The sequence below is a fragment of the Caretta caretta genome, chromosome 7 (genome assembly GCF_965140235.1).
Source record: "Caretta caretta isolate rCarCar2 chromosome 7, rCarCar1.hap1, whole genome shotgun sequence".
Classification (NCBI taxonomy): Eukaryota; Metazoa; Chordata; order Testudines; family Cheloniidae; genus Caretta; species Caretta caretta.
In genome coordinates this window covers 68,537,018-68,551,501 of record NC_134212.1, presented here as the reverse complement: position 1 = coordinate 68,551,501, position 14,484 = coordinate 68,537,018, and the positions used below count along the sequence as shown (strand labels likewise).

At 39.4% G+C, this 14,484-nt stretch overlaps 1 protein-coding gene across 8 annotated transcripts in view; it reads right to left on the bottom strand.

Moving 5' to 3' along the window:
- Window positions 1-14,484, bottom strand: part of CSGALNACT2 (chondroitin sulfate N-acetylgalactosaminyltransferase 2) — a 52,345-nt gene that overhangs the window by 30,843 nt on the left and 7,018 nt on the right. For 3 of the 8 annotated variants that reach the window (XM_048856254.2, XM_048856261.2, XM_048856257.2), the window contains one exon: window positions 7,999-8,095. The exons of the other annotated variants lie outside the window; for them this stretch is intronic. The gene's annotated coding sequence lies outside the window, so the exon portion shown is untranslated. The remainder of the gene's footprint in view (window positions 1-7,998; window positions 8,096-14,484) is intronic. 8 annotated transcript variants of the gene reach the window in all.

Genomic DNA, 14,484 nt, shown 5'->3' with positions numbered 1-14,484 from the left:
ATTTGATTTAGAAGAATGACTATCGTGCCTCTGAAAAGGAAACATCCGAGGTACACACAATGTTACCAAAAATGTTAGGATATATAGAAATAACTTTGTTATTCCTACTGCATTTCATATATTCAAATATAGAAGTGTTTCTGCTGTTTACAAAAGAGATCATTTATTCTCCAAGCACAAGGAAACAAACTAAAATGCTAATTCAAAACACTTATCTGTTTTTGTTACATTAGCATTCCGGTTTGGTCCCTTGTTGTGAAGAATAGAAAAGTGGCTTTCCTAAAGAGGAGGCATTTTTATGCTTATAGTAATGACCTAATTCTGTATATTTTTATTCTATTTTGAGTTGTGTCTGCACATACTTATTTTCATATATTCCACTTCAGTATTTTCCTTTTCTGTAATCTACAGATGATCCTGTGGTTTGGCTGCTTTTGCAAATCTATGACTCAGTTTAAAGGCAAATTTACAGTAATTTCACATCCTAGGTAGGACCTTAACTCTACCCAAGAGATACCACAAAATTAACATTTCATTTTTACAACTGTTTTTCTTGGCAATTCACATACAAAGGGTACAAATCTTAGTAACGTCTCTTGAACATGTTATATTACCCTATTTCCCACCAAATTCATACTGATTCTACAAGGAATGCTTGCTGATCATTAGAGAAACTATACACTTCAGAGTCTTAACTTCCAGATGTTTTGTGACTCATTGCAGTAGTTTTCTAAAGTGAGCTGGTTTCTTCAGCTACAGATAATTTTAATGCACCAAAAAGGGGGAGGAGGGAGAAGAAGCTACCTTATCTACAACTAATTTCTCCATAAAGGGCTTGTCCACACTCGATACCCAATAGCTATTTGACAGAGTTTCAAGAAAGGCTGTATTTCAGCATTGTGTTGCAGCACCACCTTAATTCAAATGATACAGGTTTACAGGGATTTAACAGTTGATCCAAAGCCTTTTTAAGTTAATGGAAAGGCTCTTGTTAACTTCAGTGGGATTTGTATAAAGCCCTTAATTTGGGTCAAAGCTTCTACTTGGCCAGCAGAGTTCAGTGGTCCACCCACAGAAGATCACAACAAGAAAATGAGGAGTACAGCTTGAGATCTGTTATAAACAGATGACAGTGAATTTTAATTCTTCCTGCTGAGGAAGAGAAATATTCTTAGTAAAAACTGAAGTTATTAATGTAGAGAAGGAAAAAAGTTATAAACTACTGAAAATAACACTTTGTAGTGACTGTAGGACCATTACAAGGGTAAAAAAAACCTGGCAGCCTAATCCTGGAATGCACCTTTAGCTTAACTGATATCCACAGAAAGGCAGCACTAACAGTGATGGGGTTAAATAGTATTACAAACTCTCACAGAAGACCTTGAGTCAATGTTGGCTACAGACCGATTTTCAGTTTCGCACAGGTCTGGTCAATTTCACTTTGAAGCCTGAGTTTTTGTGCTGGAGTAGTTCTCCTTTTCTTCTTTTGTAGAGATGTTAAAAATCAGTAAAAATGCAGAGAAAGCATAGAAAAGGAAGTAGTAAATGGAGGTCACACAAGCAACTATCTCAAGACCATAAGAGCTTAGGCCTGAGGGTCCATAATTTCATTTTGTCACTGCACTAATGATCACTAACACTTGATACTTTTAAATCCGTGTATCCTTCATCTGAAGCCAGATCACAGCTACAAGGATTTATTTTACTTGCAGTCACAGTCCCATTTCTCACAAACCCATTGGCCTATAAATTCACGAACCAGGTGACCAGGTGGGTTCTTTGTTGTGGGAAAAACCTTGACAATCACAGGAAGAACAAATAAAGTTAGAGTCACAATTCTGGTAAATCAGAAGAGTCACAGATATAACTGGACAGTTACTATGGAGACTCCTCTCCTCTAGGGCTGCAGATATGGAAGAGACAGAAACAGGAAGTCTGACAGAAAGCAGAGATCTCGGCAACTGCGACTTCCAGAGAGGATCAGGACACAGAAGTAATCAGCTCCACGCTATGACACATCTGACTCAAAACCGACTGCGCTCCTTAAAAGATCATTCTCAGCCTCATTGAGTAGCCATAGCATCTACGCCACATTTGTCTAATAGCATGCCTGAGGGATATTTACTTCCCTCCACCCCTTAAAGTAATAGTCATGGATTCCATAACCATCCACAGCAGCATGACCAACAACAAGCTTTACTCATGATGATCTAATAGCCTAGTTTATAAAGAACTTTTGTCTCCAGGGCTGTCAATCTGGCTTCTTTCATAAGTACTAAATTGACCTTAAAAAGACATTGCTCATTTCTACCCTAGTCATGAGCCCCACAAGAGTGCAGAGGCTGACGCACTGCTGGTCAGCAGGGGGCACGTTGATATGAGGAGGTTAAGAAGCTTTCACACTATGACTACAGAAGACAGTGACATTAAGTAACTTAGTTTTTAATTGAAAACATTTTAAGAGCCACAAGCCACAAGATTCATATAAGGCCAATTTTATATCTTATGAAGAGTCTAAAATTAAGAGCCAGAGCAAATCTGTAAGAGATAACTGCTGAAAAAGTATACTTCTCAATCCCTCATATTAAATTGTGTAGAAAAATGCAGTTGCTTGGCAAAATAAAGACTGACTGATAAATTATTCAATCATAAAAGACAGTGGTAAGAATGCTACACTTTTTGAAACTGCACAACATTCTGTGGATTTACTTCACTTCTCAAAAAAAAAAAAAAAGGCCAGACTCCAAACACAAAACAAAACCATAATCTCTCACACACACAAAATCCCCCCAGTATGTATTGTCTCATTGCAAATAGTGAATTTCAAAGTGATTCCTACTGTAAAATTCTGCCTTGTGCATAGCAAAAAACTATTTTTGCCAGAAGAAAAATGGACATTTTACACAAGTCTCAGATTTCATATTTAGACACTCCCATAGGTACTGCTACATAATTCTCCTGAAATCAGGGATTTATGCTGATTCTTATTTTCTGCCATAGGACAAGTGCCGGCAGTTTTTTGTTACCTCTCTCATCCACTAGGAAACCTGGTACAGATTTCCTCCAACATTACTCTTCACATTTTTCCCTTCTTGCTGTTGATGGTCAGTGTCATGGTTACAGGTTAAGCTGCACCTCTTTCCCTTCTCTAGACTGTGAATGCACTCCCTTAGGCACCAGGCCATATGGCTTTACATCACCTAGGGTAGAAAGCGGCAATTCTCCCTCTTTCAGACCAGACCCGGGTCTACAGTCCTCTGTCAATTATGCTCACCAGCAGGTCCCATGGAGTTCAGCACCTGCTATTCTTTCCTCAGGAGTCTAGTCATTACTGGTCACAGACAACCTCCTTAAAACCAAAGCACTGTTTAACAGTAGGAACAAAGCATAACATGAGAGAAAAGGGAGTTTAAAGCAAAAGCGTACACATACACACCCTTCCTAAAGCTCTGCCATCCTATGATGGCGGGTACACCTTCTTCAGATGCCCCAGTGAGTGCCTGTCTCAGTATGACCAGCTTTCCAACAACCAAATCCCTCTCTAAACAGACAGTCTTTTTAACTGCTATAATCCTTTTGATCTTCCAATTTCCACCATTCAACCTGTGTGGCAAAACAAGGTTTGCAAGGCTCCATAACAGGTCAAGCCATCAGCCTCAGAGCCATGGACTCTCCAATTGTCCCATAACAAACCTTTAGTGTTTACCATGAGGTGGCTTATCTTAAGACATTATGTCCTTCCTGCTTGTTTTCTTACAGACTAAACCAATATCTTCATAGAGTAAACATCACAGTATCCAGGTCAACATACAATATTCAAAAATTACAGAGCAACTCCATGTACAATACCGTTCAAACAACAGAGAAAGCAATGTTACATAATGGCTATATTTGGAAATCAGTGGTATTCTGCAACTGAGTCTCTTAGGAAAGAGAAGCATATACTTAACAGCCTCAAGTGAGGAAAGAGTCCCCTGCAATGAAGACTATGTTAAAATCAAATTCTCAGGCAATCCACCACCAACTGACAGTCAAAGGAAGGGAATGGTGTTTTAACCTAAACAGCACCCTTCCAACCACCCTTGAGAACCTAAGCAACAGTAGTAACAGTTGTTGCCTGCATCTCTAATTCCTGCATGTAACGTATTCCGACCAGAAGCAGAGTGAAACTGACTCGGGGCTTATCTGCACTACAGGTTATGTTGACATAACTTATGTCGCTCAAAGGTGTGAAGAAGCCACCCCCTAAGAGACGTAAGTTACACTGACCTAAGCGCCACTGTGGACAGTGCTAGGTTGGTGGAAGAGCCTCTCCCGTCCGTAAGAGGCAGTAGCTGTGTGAAGTTGGTTTTATTATGCCAGCGGGAGAGCTCTCTCCCTTTGACATAGAGCATCTTCACCAGATATGCTACAGTGGCGCAGCTGCATCAGTGCAGCTGCACCATTGCTTCTAGTGTAGATTATCCTTCAGAGGACAAGAGAGATGTTGCTCACATTTATGGTGGAGATAATAGGATTCTGCCCATCAGTCACACAACGATAGTTAAATTACACTGTAACAAAGACCTAGAATCACAAAGGGGCTCAGGCATTGTGATGCTCAGCGTAACAAGGCCTAACTTTTTGGGTGCCTAGGAAACAGGAACAACACTGATTCATAAAACCTGAGTTAGGTGCCTAGATTCCCTATATAATAAATGGGGAGAGACAAGTGGCTCAGAAAGCAATTCACAAAAAGCCAGCATTCTTGGAGTTAGGTAGCTTGGGTGCCTTAGGTGTTTCTTATGAGAATGACTTAAACAGGCACCTAACTCTACACAGGGAGCCAGAGTAGGGTGGTAGTACACACCTCATAACTTTTATTCCAGTGCCAGATCCTGTTCAGATCCTTTCTCCGCCTCTGCTGGAGGGGGGAATTCAACCTAGATCTCCAGGTCCAAGATGAGTGCTCTAGCCATTGAGCTAGGGGATTCTCTCTCTCCTGTTAAAACTGTTCCACTGATGATAAATAAGGAAAGTGACACTGGGCCAAAAAAGAGAGATAATTACTCTGTAATAGGTGCTCAGGGCACCTACCTGGGAGGTGGAAGACCCATGGTCCAGGTCCCTGCTCCAATAATTCATTATTTATCCACAATGGAACAGTTTCAACAGGAGAGACTGAAGGAACCCCACATCAGAATATCCCACAGCTCAGTGGTTACAGGGCTCACCTGAGTGGTGGGAGACCCCATTGAGATCATTTCTCCCCTTCTGCCTGCAGGGGCAACTGAGCATGGGTCTCCCTCATCCCAGGTGAGTGCTCTAACCTCTGGGCTAAAACTTAAGGTGGATACCTCCACCACCACGTCCAGCTGCCATATTTAGAATAAGACCCAACCCTGTAGGTGCATTCAGAATCTTCCCACTTTGAATCAGACCACACACATGACTTACATGGCTGAACGCTTCTTTCCTGGTTCATGAATTGCTCTTAAGCTTTGGTGGAAGACAGGCCTCCAGAGTGAGGCAACAGATTGTGTGATCAAAGGCAAAAATGTAGGCACTGAGGGAACTTCTACTCTGAAAATATAGGTACAGAGTGAGTTTAGGCAGGAGTTTTGTGAATCACAGTGCAGCCTAAAAGTGGGACTTGAGTGCCCAAGTACCTTTTGTGAATCTATGCCTAATTCAGCTCCCACTGAAATCAATGGGAATCCCTTTCATTGACTTCAATGGTGGTTGGATCAGACCCCAAAAGAAACTCAGAAAAACACGCACAAGCCCCACACTGCCAATTTTGTAAATACCCTTATTTCAAAGAAGGTGTAAAAAGCATGAAGATCAAAAAGTAACATGTAAAATGTTGATTCTACTGCCATTTGTCTGAAGACAGACAACAGCCGGTCATATTTTCCCCACTGTAAGTAGCCATGTAAAATGTAAGCCTTTTCTGAGCATCTTGTGTTGATGCTAATGTTGATGATGTTTTCCATGACGACTTACAACATTCTCTGTAGTAGTGCAAAGCATTTTTACTGGCTGTTTGTTTTCATTTTACATAAAAATTACATGTTTATAGAAGTAAAAACCCATTAAACTTTCCTACACTTATTAATTCATCTGTATTCACATTTTAACCCAGTGTAAAACAAAGCCAACTCAAAACTTAGAAAGGGGCCTTTTCTTCCTCCTATTGTAAAGATGTTGATGGCAGAGCAGCACCATCTGGTTGCAATTATTTTGCCTACCAATATAGTCCATACAAGACAGAGTATAAACTACAAATGGGAAAAATGTATGATTACTAGCCTATGGAAGGAAGGGAAGTGAACCAAAGGGATTTTGTCAGTATGTCATATCTGAATTGATGTCTTTGAAACAGGCACTTAAGGATGACAAGCCAACAATTTGACCTACTTTTGCCAAGGGTCCTGCAAATAACCGAACAGTAAGACACTCACTAAGAAGGGCTGCATTAACTATTCAACATGTGACCCCATAACAACGAGGTGTACTCATTTACTCCATACTCACAGTAACATTATTCCTAATCTGTTACCCCAACCTGAGTTCTCAGATTCAAGTAATAAGATGGAGTCCTTCAGAAAGTATCATTCTGTAAGAGCAGATTCTTAGAAAAATATTTGCCTGACTTCATTCAAAATATTAAAGGAGCTGAGTGAAATGGGGGATAAATATAACCACTGATCATGCCTATAACCCAAATGGTCCTGCACACTACATATTGGCAGACTCCAACCTTTAGTGTCATTTCATGAATGTTATTTATTAGCTTTTGCTATTTGCCTAAAATGTGCTGCATAAAATTACACTAAGGACATTCTCCTCCTAACAGACATGTATTTGACTTTATTCATGTGAGCAGTCACATTGAAGTAAACGGGACTGCTTAAAACTTCAATTTAATTATGTGCAACTAAGATTTTGAAACATAGGGCATATTGAAAAACAAACCAGCAGTAAGAGAAGGAAAAATGTAACTGAAGAGTTATATTACAATCTCTTTACTGCTGCATTTCCCTGGAGCAGTTGTGTGCAGAACATCTATTCTTACGCTTGCATATCACAATGTAAACACAATGGGCAGCAAGGGATGAGCAAATTTTTCAAATATTCCTGGAATGTTGCTCAGCAGCTGAGAGATTAATCACCCTCCATAATCATCTCAAACCAATATGGTTAAACCTAACACTGAGCTTGTTATATATTCAATGCATCCAAAAAAAAAAATAAAAAAAATAAAAAGATCAATGCAGTATCATAGTTGATAATTTAAGATACTGTAAATCAAGCAAAGTTATATTGTAGTTCTCCCAGAAACTACCATTTATCCACAGGGCATGCATGTAACATTGAGTATATGTTGTAAGAGGTATGCACCAATACACATATACAATGTGGCAGATTTACAGCTGCTCTGGGAAGCATAACTAAATCTCCTGACTTGTAGCATTATAGTTGAAATGTTAACCAGACATTAACAGATTTTATGCACTGAATTTTCATGTTTGTTTGTTTTTTTAAAAAGGTGAGCTGTACTTGTTGCTTTTCTCTTCCTGCATCATAAAGGCACTATATTAAATATAACCAGGAAAAAGTAAAACACGTACTCCAGGTATGTTACTACACTGGAAGATCCAAGTATTAAAGAAGAAAAAACAATACATGAGACATCAAATATTCTAAGATCATATGTAAACACATTACTTATAACACATTTCTATTATTCTCCTTACTATCCGACTAGCTTAAAAAAAACCAAATTATGTGCCCCAAAATTTACTGTGATCGAAATCCACCTCTTTTCTCTCCTAAAATATCCACATACATATTACAAAGTAGATTTTTCTCTCCTTTCTTTCCACTGTTTCTTTTTCCCCATTCTTGCGGTGGAAAAGCTAATTTGCAGTCATGAGTTCCCCATTTGATTCAGGAAGTGGTGAAATTTGTGATCATTCTGTTCTCTTATATATATGAAGGAGAAAGACTGAATACCAGTATAGCTAAAACACATCTTGCAGGACGGGGAGAAATGACCACAGCAGCAGCCAGGCTTCTAGAAATGCGGTATGGCATGTAAAAGGTAATGCGCCTGTGCAAAAAAACAAAAAAAAACAGATCAGGCACATCTCACCCATTTCCTGCCACAAAAGTAACTCAATGCACAAGATAAAGGAAAAGATTGTTATTAATATGTAGTTGAATGTTTAGATCTGAAAAAGCTGGCACTCTTAAGACAGATAAAGTGCCTATTTTGAAAGGACTAAATGACAGTTTTCAATTGACAAAAGGTCTTTTCACTATGCTTCTATAGCAGTAGTAGTAACACTTGAAGCACCTCATACCTTTCTAGCACGATACAAATAACAATCCTGCATTTGCCAAATTTCAGCAAACTAAGTCCCACTTCAGCAAAGTGAAACTAATCATCCATCCCTCCCATAACCCCCTCCCCCCCACACACACACACACGCTGAATCCCATCCTCTTCCCTCCAGTGTCGGTAAAGGCCTACTTGAAATAAGCAGTTACTCAGAGTAGAATGAAAAGGAGTACTTGTGGCACCTTCGAGACTAACCAATTTATTTGAGCATAAGCTTTCATGAGCTACAGCTCACTTCATCGGATGCATGTAGCTCACAAAAGCTTATGCCCAAATAAATTGGTTAGTCTCTAAGGTGCCACAAGTCCTCCTTTTCTTTTTGCGAATACAGACTAACACGGCTGTTACTCTGAAACCTGTCAGAGTAGAATGTGTATGTAGATCTTCCTTGTACGATACTTCCTCGGGGCTTGTCGACATAAGAAAGGTACACCTATGTAAGTTAAGATGTGAATTTAAACCACTGTTATTCTTGTGTAACTCCCAACACAGACACACCTCAGGCAAGTCTACACTACAGAATTAAGTTGACCTAAGTTACACTGAAGTACAGCCACTGCAGTCATTAAATCGCTTTTGCATATCCACACTACATTCCTTGTGTCGGTGGCATGCGTTCTCACCAGAAACATTTGCACCAATTTAACTGTCAGTATGGGGCATTTGGGGATGGTTTCTGAAAGGCAGCAACAGTCTATGTAAGCAATGCAGTTTCTACACTGACACTGCATCGACCTAAGTGCTTGTGGAGTTATTAAGTTATTAAGTCAGTGTAGTGGGCAAGTTACATCGGTGGAAGCCACATTTTAGTGTAGACACTTATAGAGTTAAGTCAATATAAGGCACTTATTTAATGCTATTTGCCTAAATCGGTATGTAGATCAGGCCTTATTCTGGCACAAGAATGTCTTTTTCCAGTTTATCCTATGTTGCTTTGGAAATGGTTTAACCTAAGCCTTAAAAAGCCACTCTGATTCTGGAACAATTTCCATTAATAATTCTACCCGTATGACTGCAGCAGTTTAACTATACCAACATAGCTATACTGAAGTAACTACCAAACTTTCCTATGTAAACAAGACCTGAAGTGCTTTAAAAGCAGTAAAATAGTTAACAATGTTGACATTTAAAGTACCATCATTGTTAGAGTTAGCACCCATTGAAGTAAATGGAGCAGCTCACATCTCAGAGCTATTGTTACAGGCTCCCTGCAAACTCAAATATCACTACTGATTACACTGTCATTTTCAATATATATACACACACACACACATACACACACACACATATATATATTTTAATATGAAAGTTGAGACTGTGCTGAACAATTAAGAGGCCCACTGAAGTAATTGATTACCGTAACAGGCTCTGAAATAGGTAAGCATTTTCCCCATTTTACTGGTGGGAAAATGGAGATTCATATTCACAAAGCGAAACAGCTAGGATTAGAGCTAACAAGTTTGACTCCTAGTTCTTTGGAGTCATCCCTCTGCAGTATCTACCTATTGTATAGGCCAGACAGACAAGTACCCAAGACATATTATGAATTCACAACCATCAAAATTATAGCTTTACGTAGTAGAGTACTGAAAAGATAAAGTTATACTGCCTAAGACTTTATTTTAATCCTTCTGGGATGAAGCCTGAAATTTTATTAATTTGAGGCATTCAAGCCACCTCTTAACTAAGTCATAAAAGCAACAGTTTAAGCATTTCCATTAAATAAATCAATTCATATTATGAAATAATTTTAGTATTCTAAATACAATTTTGAAATGGGCTCTCTGACAATTAAACGACTAAAAAGCGTCACAGCAATATCCTCTTTGGGGCTGTGATTTAATATCAAAATTTTTGTCTTTCACCACTTAATGTATTAAAATAGTTGTTTCACAGTAAGTGTGAGGAAGACTAAAACAGCTATGTTCTCCATTTCCAGTAATTTCTACACATTTAGTCCACGTGGTAATTTGGCTTGAAGGCTATGAAGAGCCTCAGCCAGTTTGAAAATGCAGTGGGTATTTAATATGCAAATTCTAAGAAACAAACTATTTTTTACACAATAAGATTATAAATCAAATAGCCAGGATCAATTCACATATCCTGCCTCCCACAGATTATTCTCTTGAACAATATTCAATTAATTAATCATTCCTCAGTCCACACCTTCGGATATAGAGCTCTTCCCTCCCATCTTCTCCATTATCTTGAAAGTATCTAGCAAACAGCAACTACAGGAAGCTTATTTTACCCTTCTCCTAGCTAGCATAAGTTACTTGTGTCAATTCTGGTGTCAAATATACCTGAAAGCAGGATGCCAACAATTATTTTAACACTGATAAAATGCATCTCAGAACTACTGTAAGAGCAGCATTTATCACAGCTAAAAAACCCTTCCATTTGAAGAACCGCAATACCATTCTCAGATACTGTAATGGAGCATAAAGTGACGCTGTTAAAGACTAACATTACACTGAAGCTAAGGCTATGTCTACACTGCACTTTTAAACCGACAAAAGTTTTACAAAAAGCACCAGTGGTGAACAGTGCTTTGTCAGAGGGAGAGTGTCCCACCATCCCTTTTTGGGGGTTGCTTTATGTTGTCAACAGGAGAGCTCTCTCCTGCCAGCAAAGAGCGGCAACACTGCGTACCTTACAGCAGCATGGCTGTAGCAGCACAACTGTGCCACTATAAGGTACACAGTGTAGGCATGGAAACAAGAGATCTGAGTCTCTAAGAATGCATGTCTTTGCACTGATCAGCTGAATGCTGAACAATAGTTTTCCCCCCCTGCACCCTATGCAGAAGCTGAAATGTTAAAAAAACCTCTCTAATCAATGGAAACCACAGATGCTCAACACCTTTTAAAGTTAGGCCACAGTCATCTACATATTATTTGACCACCACCAAAGTCAGTAGTCCTCAGCCTTATTCCATCTAACCTAGGCCCCCCTCTCACTTAGCAATAGGGAAAAGGCAGGGTGGTCATGACTCCCTGATACACTTAAACATGTTGCAGGTACTGTTAAGTTTCTTTTTTACTTAATTGGCAAATCACTTAAATTATGTTGTTTTAATACCGTTTAAGCTTTTGTTGTTTTCCTTTCTGTGCTAAGGGAGGGAAAATTCTTATTAAACAATTCTCATGAGTTACTTTTTTGCCTTTCCTCACAATGAGTGTGTCGAGCCAGGTTAGACTATGACCAAAGCACAGGAACTTGCATCAGCTAACAAAGTGGCAAAATACTTAGCAGGGCTTGGAAAAAGTGGAGTAATGACTGGATTAAGTCTAATATTTCACAGCTCACACAAAAATGAGAAGGGGGAGGATGCTTCCATAGAGAGGTCCAGATAAAAAGCCATGGTGAAAAAACTCAATCCCCAGTAACGGAAGGACAGGGGAGAAAGATGCTAGGATTCCTATCAGGGAGCTACTTTTGGACCATGCTTGGGGAATCATCTTTCCTATCAGCCTCTGACTAGTATGTGCTCATCAGTTTAAATCCCTGTCATGTTCTCCCTCAGGCTCCTGGAAGTGAACGGGACCGCTCTCCCATCTTCCCGATCCAGCCATCCACTCCAGAGGCTCCTAGCTGCTTTGAGGGGTGGGCTCTCTGCTACTTTTGAATCCCTTCTCACCTTTAAATCCAGATCCTTCCTCTGCTTTCAAAGAGCACAAGCAGCAAAAATTGATGCCAGCCAGTTTTATTACTGTTCACAGGATTCTGAGTATAGTTAGTGAAACTGACAAGCATCATATTAATCTAGGAAAAAACTTTAAGCAGAAGCACTCCAGAACCATTTGTCTGAAGGCAACAGTGCATCTGAAGGTTCTCTTAAAAATAGCTGGAGCTCTGGATGGCTTAACTCTCCCTAGGAAGATTTACTAGTCAACACAAAGAAGCAGGAGAGGAGATTTTTGAAGACCTGATACTTTGCTCTATCTGAGCACCTTGCACTTTCAAAGTATTCTGCAAACATGAACTAATACAGCTCACTCTGCCGTGAAGCACATAGTTTTGAGAAAGTCTCACTTCCTTCCTGAGCACTGCAGCTCAGAATACTGTACAGTTTTTTTTGAAACCTGCAGCCCTCCATTATACAAATCTGGCCCAAAAGAATCAAAATGTACTTCCAGAGCAGATAAGCAGGTAATATGTTGACACTTGAACAGAGTGGATCTGAAAGAGAAGAATAGCCATTTGCTATGGAAGACTCTCAGATTGGCCAGTTAGTTACATTGTTACCAACTGATAACACTGATCTTGTCATATCCTGTGTGCATACCCAGGATTAATGCCTACGCAGAATCAAATAATGACAAACAATGGAACTATCTGTTGCACTTGGCACAAAAACTCAGTCATCGGTTGAATAGTTTTGCATGATCTCATTGAAATTAAAGAGCAGATGACCCTAAGAGGCTAGGTACAAGGCAGAATCCAAAACCACCAATCCAAAAATGGGTTTCAGTGCATAAGAACGGCCACACTGGCCCAATATCCTGTTTTCCAATAGTGGCCAATGCCAGGTACCCCAGAGGAATAAATTGTTTGTGTTTTGGAGCTAGGATATCAATGGAATAATAATCTGGCTACATTTTTAAATGTGTCAGGAATTTTTAGAAATAAAAGTTAAATTTATACAAACATTTAAAATTAGTTGCCAAAATTTTGAGGGTGCACTGCAAATTCTAACCATTTTCTCATCCCCTTCCTAACTTCGTTTCCATTCCTGCATACCTTTCAGAATCAATTACTTAAATTTGCATATTTCTCCCCCATTGTGCTTTTGCTGTTTCATTATTGTCCTTGTACATTGTGTGCCTGTTCTGAACCTCTCAAACATAATAAAAATAAAGCTATTTTCTTTAGTAGTAAATTGCAAGCAGCACAATTCAAATAAAAAGAAAAGGAGTACTTGTGGCACCTTAGGGACTAACGAATTTATTTGAGCATAAGCTTTCGTGAGCTACAGCTCACTTCATCGGATGCACAAATTTAAATAGTAACTTAATTGACAACTCGCCCCACTTTTTGGCACAATCTGATCAGTTAGTTTGGAAACTTCTGCTCTACAGCCCAAGCAGAACAAGGCCGCTGTGTGACGCTGCCGATTCTAATCCCATAGGGCACAGTTCCAGGTAGGACATAAAAACATGGAAGCAGAGCTGCCACCAGTTCCATAAGAAAAATTGGCTTCTCTACCTGTAACCCAGAAGCTACCACTCCTGAGAACAGGGTACTATTTAATATGAACAACAGAAAGAAGCTGCTACCAAAGGGAGCTGCCTCCTTTGCATTGGAGCAATCTGTCAGGGGATCCATAGCCAAGATCACTGGAAACAGAGGGAGCACTGCGGACCTTGAAATAGGTGGGTAAGCAGATACAGGAGCCAGGATCATGGAACTCGTTGCAGGGAGAACAATGAGAGAGATTGCTCAAGAGGCAGTCGACCTCATGGTGTGCTTGAGCTTGCTTATGTGCAGTGGGAGTAATCAATTTTAATCAGGAAGTGACTGGGAAGCAGAAAGGGGCAGAATGCATTTAAATTTATTTTGATGGGCGTTGAAGTTGATTGTGGGTGGCAAGAAAACATTTCCACTGAGAGGTGGTCCCCTATTCACAAAATTCGGGGGAAGTTTAAATTATTTGTTAAATTTGCTCAGCCACCTTCTACAGGGTTTTTGTTTTTTTTATTTTGTTTTGTTAAGTTCAATGGTTTGCTGATTTACATGGTCGGATAATTTTACCACTGTGCTAGCAGCAATTTTTAAAACTATTGCTTCCACTCAGTCTGAGAAAATGAGATTTCTTTTTGTCTCATCATCACATAGGACTGAATTTATTCCAACACCATTCAAAAAGGATCAAAGTTAATTACAAAAAATCAAAAATACTTTAATGCTGGTGAAAGACACTTGATTGCATACAAAATTGAAATACTCTTATTAGAGATATGGTACAGCAAGGCAATAACAGTGCAAATGTCCCATGCACTCTTTGATATGCCTCAATCTTTACTTGACAAGACCTAAGGAAGGTGGCAGTGAAGAAGACAGTTCACTCCATTCTTAGTCTTGCTGAGATTCACAAT